The following is a 7,985-nucleotide window of genomic DNA, read 5'->3' on the forward strand; positions in this document are numbered from 1 at the left end:
AATATTATGTAAGCCTAAACAGTGGCTCTCATGACACAATTTTTCAATAAATTGTGGCTATAATATTAGCTAAAGTGAGGATCTTAAAAGAAATAGTTAAAATATAAATCAGATCTTGTCACACATTCCCTTTCACATTTAGAATCTGGCCCAAATTCCTTATCACACCCTACAAGACCACACATGATCTGATTCTTGGCCTCCACTCTTCACTCCATCCAAGCAAACTCACACCTTAGGGCCTAGGCCCTTGGTGGTCCCTTTGCCTGGAATTCTCTTCCCCTAACTATACACATGACTTGCTCCCTCATTTTATTCAGAATTATGCTAAAATATCACCTCCTCAGAAAGGTACTTACTAGCCACCCCGCTAAAATAATAACCACGATTCTGTTGTCTCATAACTCTAGTTTCTATTTTATGTATGGCATTCACCAATCCATCATATTCTACATTATCCATCTCTCACAAGAAAATGTTAGCCCCCTGAGGGCAAGGACTTTGTAATGCTCCACAGCTGTATCCCCAGCATCCGAAAATATGCCTGGCACACTCTAGGCCCTCCATCGATGTATGTTGCAAATGCAATGCTCAGCAACATTAGAACACATATGCCCTCTACCCATTCATAATCTGGATGATCATGGACAAATTGATTTCAGTAGCAAGGAGAAGCAGCAAAGGCAGAGAATGAAGGATGAAGGGAGACAGAATCCACCAAGGGAAAAACCTTTGGAATGTGACTGAGGGTTATATCTGTGTATGCCAAAAGGCAAGCTGTCTGAGGAGCCCTTGACGGAGGCCCATCAGCTGAGACAATAACCCCTTCATCTTGTGTTTGTTTTGTGCACCCTGTTTCTTGACTTTGTGTTGATCTCTATAGTACCACACTGAGCTTTGAGTTCATGCTCCCATCACTTAAAAGTGATGAAATAGTCCTCTGAGCCAAGATGTTCTGGTCCAGCTGTCTATACAGATCAATAAATTAGGTATTGACCAAGATTTTTTCATTTTGTACAAAGTATTTCGTACTTAATAAAGACTGGTGAAATGGAAGGGAGATGTGGAAAGTTAGAAAATAGCCTTTTAGAATGGATACACTTTCAGGGTTTAGATACCTGATTAAATGTGTTTAATGGAAACAAAAAGGTTTCTTTCTCTTAACAAGTATTGTTAACCTTGGACCACGAATAGAGATTTACAACACTGTGACTCTGGACTTCAAATTAGTCAAAAGAACAAAAAGGTAAAATGCAAAGTAGAAATTCAGAGCCAAAATTAAATGAATCATTCCCACCAATTTCTAATGTGTTCCTTTCCCTGTTAGTAAAAATAATTTAAAAAGTAAGAATTGAAGAACTCAAATACATGAGGCTAAAGAGCATCCTACTAAAGAATGAATAGGTCAACCAGGAAATTAAAGAAGAATTTAAAAAATTCATGGAAACCAATGAAAATGAAAACACAACTATTCAAAATGTTTGGGATGCAGCAAAGGCAGTCCTAAGAGGAAAGTATACAGCAATACAAGCCTTTCTCAAGAAATAAGAAAGGTCTCAAGTACACAACCTAACCCTACACCTAAAGGAGCTGGAGAAAGAACAGCAAATAAAGCCTAAACCCAGCAGGAGAAGAGAAATAATAAAGATCAGAGCAGAAATCAATGAAATAGAAACCAAAAGAACATCAGAACAGATCAATGAAACTAGGAGCTTGTTCTCTGAAAGAATTAATAAGATTGATAAACCCCTGGCCAGGCTTATCAAAAAGAGAAGAGAAATGACCCAAATCAACAAAATCATGAATGAAAGAGGAGACATCACAACCAACACCAAAGAAATACAAACAATTATAAGAACATATTATGAGCAACTCTATGCCAGCAAATTAGATAACCTGGAAGAAATGGATGCATTCCTAGAGATGTATCAACTACCAACACTGAACCAGGAAGAAATAGAAAGCCTGAACAGACCTATAACCATTAAGGAAATTGAAGCAGTCATCAAAAATCTCCCAACAAACAAAAGCCCAGGGCCAGATGGCTTCCCAGGGGAATTCTACCAAACATTTCAAGAAGAATTAATACCTATTCTTCTGAAACTGTTCCAAAAAATAGAAATGGAAGGAAAACTTCCAAACTCGTTTTATGAGGCCAGCATTACCTTGATCCCAAAACCAGACAAAGACCCCATCAAAAAGGAGAATTACAGACCAATATCCTTGATGAACATGGATGCAAAAATTCTCACCAAAATACTAGCCAATAGGATCCAACACTACATTAAAAGGATTATTCACCACGACCAAGTGGGATTTATCCCTGGGCTGCAAGGTTGGTTCAACATCCGCAAATCAATCAACATGATACAATACATTAACAAAAGAAAGAACAAGAATCATATGATCCTCTCAATAGATGCAGAAAAAGCATTTGACAAAGTACCGCATCCTTTCTTGGTCAAAACACTTCAGAGTATAGGCATAGAGGGTGCATACCTCAATATCGTAAAAGCCATCTATGAAAAACCTACAGCGAATATCATTCTCAATGGGGAAAAACTGAGAGCTTTCCCCCTAAGGTCAGGAACGTGGCAGGGATGTCCACTATCACCACTGCTATTCAACATAGTATTAGAAGTCCTAGCCACAGCAATCAGACAACAAAAAGAAATCAAAGGCATCCAAATCAGCAAGGAAGAAGTCAAACTCTCACTCTTTGCAGATGATAGGATACTTTATGTGGAAAACCCAAAAGACTCCACCCCCAAACTGCTAGAACTCATACAGGAATTCAGTAAAGTGGCAGGATATAAAATCAATGCACAGAAGTCAGTGGCATTCCTATACACCAACAACAAGACAGAAGAAAGAGAAATTAAGGAGTCGATCCCATTTAAAATTGCACCCAAAACCATAAGATATCTAGGAATAAATCTAACCAAAGAGGCAAAGGATCTGTACTCAGAAAACTATAAAATACTCATGAAAGAAATTGAGGAAGACACAAAGAAATGAAAAAATGTTCCATGCTCATGGATTGGAAGAACAAATATTGTGAAGATGTCAATGCTACCTAGAGCAATCTACATGTTCAATGCAATCCCCATCAAAATACCATCCACTTTTTTCAAAGAAATGGAACAAATAATCCTAAAATTTGTATGGAACCAGAAAAGACCCCAAATAGCCAGAGGAATGTTGAAAAAGAAGAGCAAAGCTGGCGGCATCAAAATTCCGGACTTCCAGCTCTATTACAAAGCTGTCATCATCAAGACAGTATGGTACTGGCACAAAAACAGGCACATAGATCAATGGAACAGAATAGAGAGTCCAGAAATGGACCCTCAACTCTATGGTCAACTAATCTTTGACATAGCAGGAAAGAATGTCCAATGGAAAAAAGACAGTCTCTTCAACAAATGGTGTTGGGAAAATTGGACAGCCACATGCAGAAGAATAAAAATTGGACAGCCACATGCAGAAGAATGAAACTGGACAGCCACATGCAGAAGAATGAAATTTCCTTACACCACACACAAAAATAGACTCAAAATGGTTGAAAGACCAAAATGTGAGACAGGAGTCCATCAAAATCCTAAAGGAGAACACAGGCAGCAACCTCTTTGACCTCAGGCACAGCAACTTATTCCTAAAACATTGCCAAAGGCAAGGGAAGCAAGGGCAAAAATGAACTATTGGGACTTCATCAAGATAAAAAGCTTTTGCAAAGCAAAGGAAACAGTCAACAAAACCAAAAGACAACCGACAGAATGGGAGAAGATATTTGCAAATGACATATCAGATAAAGGGCTAGTATCCAAAATCTATAAAGAACTTATCAAACTCAACACCCAAAGAACAAACAATCCAATCAAGAAATGGGCAGAAGACATGAACAGACATTTTTCCAAAGACATCCAAATGGCCAACAGACACATGAAAAAGTGCTCAACATCGCTCGGCATCAGGGAAATCCAAATCAAAACCTCAATGAGATACCACCTCACACCAGTCAGAATGGCTAAAATTAACAAGTCAGGAAACGACAGATGTTGGCGGGGATGCGGAGAAACGGGAACCCTCCTACACTGTTGGTGGGAATGCAAGCTGATGCAGCCACTCTGGAAAACAGTATGGAGGTTCCTCAAAAAGTTGAAAATAGAGCTACCATTCGACCCAGCAATTGCACTACTGGGTATTTACCCCAAAGATACAAATGTAGGGATCCAAAGGGGTACATGCACCCTGATATTTATAGCAGCAATGTCCACAATAGCCAAACTATGGAAAGAGCCAAGATGTCCATCAACAGACGAATGGATAAAGAAGAAGTGGTATATATATACAATGGAATGTTATGCAGCCATCAAAAAGAATGAGATCTTGCCATTTGCAACAACGTGGATGGAACTGGAGGGTATTATGCTGAGCAAAATAAGTCAAACAGAGAAAGACATGTATCATATGACCTCACTGATATGAGGAATTCTTAATCGCAGGAAACAAACTGAGGGTTGCTAGAGTGGGGGGTGGGGTGGGAAGGATGGGGTGACTGGGTGATCGACACTGGGGAGGGTATGTGCTCTGGTAAGCGCTGTTAATTGTGCAAGACTGTTGAATCTCAGATCTGTACCTCTGAAACAAATAATGCAATATATGTTAAGAAAAAAAAAAAAGAAGAAGATAGCAGGAGGGGAAGAATGAAGGGGGGGAAATCGGAGGGGAAGACGAACCATGAGAGAAGATGGACTGTGAAAAACAAACTGAGGGTTCTAGAGGGGAGGGGGGTGGGTGGATGGGTTAGCCTGGTGGTGGTTATTGAGGAGGGCACATTCTGCATGGAGCACTGGGTGTTATGCACAAACAATGAATCATGGAACACTACATCTAAAACTAATGATGTAATGTATGGTGATTAACATAACAATAAAAAAATTTTTTAAAATGTAAGAATTGAGATGGTTTGCCTTTTGAGTAACCGAACTGTCAGATTTTTAATATATTGTAGATTTGAATATCATATTCAACATAATCGGTATTTTATGTATAGAGGTACTTATGAAATAAGTATCAGTTGGTTTATTAAATGGAGGTTCAGATTTACATTTACCACTTTCTAGATGAAATCAACACATGTGGAAGAAAACTCCAGTGCTTTCTTACATTGGTTAATATGACTTAAATTTCCCTTATGTTACTCCATAATCCATTTATCACTTGATTTTGTTTGGTCGAATTTTCATTTTAAAAATCCTAAGATGTTTATAACTGACTAACATAAAGCTTTTATTTCCCTGATTTCTACAAATGTACTATCAGCTCAAACATCCTTACAAGCCTGTGTTACATGATTCTCATTTCCTCTTACCACTTCTCTACCCAGGTACCCACTTTGGCCAGCTATACCCACAGAGTGCCATAAACTACTTCTTTGGCCTTTGGTGTTTGATATTGTCTGACCCAGGTATAGGGGCCTCTGGCGGGCTCCATGCAAACCTAGAGCTGCTGTTGAAGAGAATCTGAAGTGGGATGATCTACCTTCTACTTCTTTAATCCATAAACAAACTCTGAAGTGGAAGAGTTTCCTGGTCTATGTCATAGACATTTTTTTTCCCCATCTCCATACTGTGTCTATTTGAAACAGAGGCAGCTAGGAGAATAATATTCATATACTATTCTTCAGTTATTTTTAGAAAACATTTGTTTTTAAAGTACTGTCAGCCATTGCTATAAATTAGATTTTAACTTAATAAGAAATTGGTTATATATTGTTAATGGTCTACATAAAAATGAATCCTTGCTTGGGGAACCTGGGTGGCTCAGTCGGTTAAGCATCTGCCTTTGGCTCAGGTCATGATCCCAGGGTCTTGGGGTCAAGCCCCACATCCAGCTCCCTGCTCAGCAGGGAGTCTGTTTATCCCTCTCTCTCAGACCCTCCCCACCCACCCCCCGCCACCACCCCACCCTTGCTGGTGCGTTCATGCACCTATGCACTCTCTCTCAAATAAATAAAATCTTTAAAAAATAATAATAAAATAAAGATGACAGATTTCTGGACCCATTTAATCTCCACCAACTTCATCACCTGAGGGGAACCTGTGAAAATGCATTTTCACAAGAACTCCTGGTGACTCTTCCTTGAGAAACATGCTATACACCAGTGGTCTCATAAGTGGAATACACATGACAGTTTAGTAGGGTATGGAAAGAAAATAGAGGAAATTCGATTTCTATTCATTTATTTCCTCCTTTTATAATTTCCATTTTTGTGGATGTTATACAATATATTAACAGAGTAGTGCATGCATTTTATTAAATAAATAAGCATAGTTATTTTTAGCATATCCACAGGAAATCAGGTAAGATTTCCTGAAGGGGTGGCAACTGAGGTCGACCTTAAAAGATGGATAGAATCCACCTATCCCAAAGGGGAGAGGAGAAGGCAGGTGGTCAGGCCTGTGAAGATATTCCAAGTGGGGAATACATTGTGAACAAAACCCTAGAGGAGAGAAAAATGATGATGTATGCTTTGAATTACAGTGTGATGCTCTTATAGAACAAAGAGGCAGAAAGAATGTGGCAAGAAAGGACAATGGACAATACATGAAATGATGATACATATACACAGGATGAGCAATTACTACATGAGTGGAGAAGTGAGAGGAGGTGTGAGAGATATCAAGATAATTTGGCCTCTACTTCATAAGATATCATGAGGAGAGCTCCACCTTTCTCATCAGATGACTTGAGTTCAATTCCTGATTCTATCATGGACCAACTAAGGCCCTGCAAAAACTACTTCATGTCTCTGAGCCCCACTTTTCTCATTTTGAAAAATAGATTTAATATCAATGCCTGAATGCTTTATCTCACAAATCTTATAAATATTGCCTAACATGGTTCTTAAGTTAGCATCAATTAGTTAAATTATTAACATCAACTCCTAAAAGTGTATCTCTATTTAAGATAAGTCCACAACTGTACACCTTGTAAGCCATAAGGCTAAGATGGGAAATATAGATTTTTGAGAACTATTTGTTTAAATACACAATTATAAAAATTGCCTCTTTGCCTAAAACGGTGTGAATTCTGGTTTAATTAAGCTCCTCCCTGATTATGTTATTATTCAGTTTCCTGTAACCTGGAGTGCACTGAGAGGTGAGGGATAACTCCTATACCTCACCATATCCTCCTAATATGAGTTTACAGTGTTAACGCTCACTGAACAGAGCTAACTTGAAAACATTATGATCTCAATGAGAAAAGCCAAATGCATCTCATCAGTTGGTCAAATGAAAACTACTCAGAATAATGTTTAAAGAGCATTACAATGGTGTGTGATTTTAGCTATTAGAAAATCATTTCCTCCCCTACCCCTGCCCAAATCCTCCTCCCAACCCCAACCCCTGGGCTACCCAAAATTCATCTCTTTAACACTGTGTGTGGGTTTAGAACTTCATTTATGCTAATGAGCTCTTATTTCAAAATGTCAATTCTTTGGAAGTCTATCAGAGAATCTGCCTTAGTGGGTTAACTGGCTAACTAGCTATATTTCATTCTAACATATGGTTGATATGTGTATGTCACCAAGGGATTAATGGTGTTGATCCTGAGCAGAGAGTAGAAGTAATTAAGGAGCAAGAGGGAGTTGAACAGCACAGCTATCTTTGGCACTTTGAAAAACCAAAGGCAGTTCTGAAGGTTCTAGGACACTTTTTTAAGATTTTATTTATTTATTTGAGAGAGAGAGTGTGTATGTGAGCAGGGGGAGGGGCAGAGGGAGAGGGAGGGAGAGAATCTCAAGCAGACTCTGCACTCAGCTCAGGACTCAATCTCATAATCCTGAGATCATGATCTGAGCCAAAATTGAGAGTCACACGCTTAACTGACTGAGTCACCCAGGAGCCCCTCTAGGATATTTTAAAAGCAGAATGAAGACTAGAGGAAAGTTCAACCTATACTCACATTAAATATCCTTACAG

Source organism: Neomonachus schauinslandi, chromosome 4 (genome assembly GCF_002201575.2).
Source record: "Neomonachus schauinslandi chromosome 4, ASM220157v2, whole genome shotgun sequence".
Lineage (NCBI taxonomy): Eukaryota > Metazoa > Chordata > Mammalia > Carnivora > Phocidae > Neomonachus > Neomonachus schauinslandi.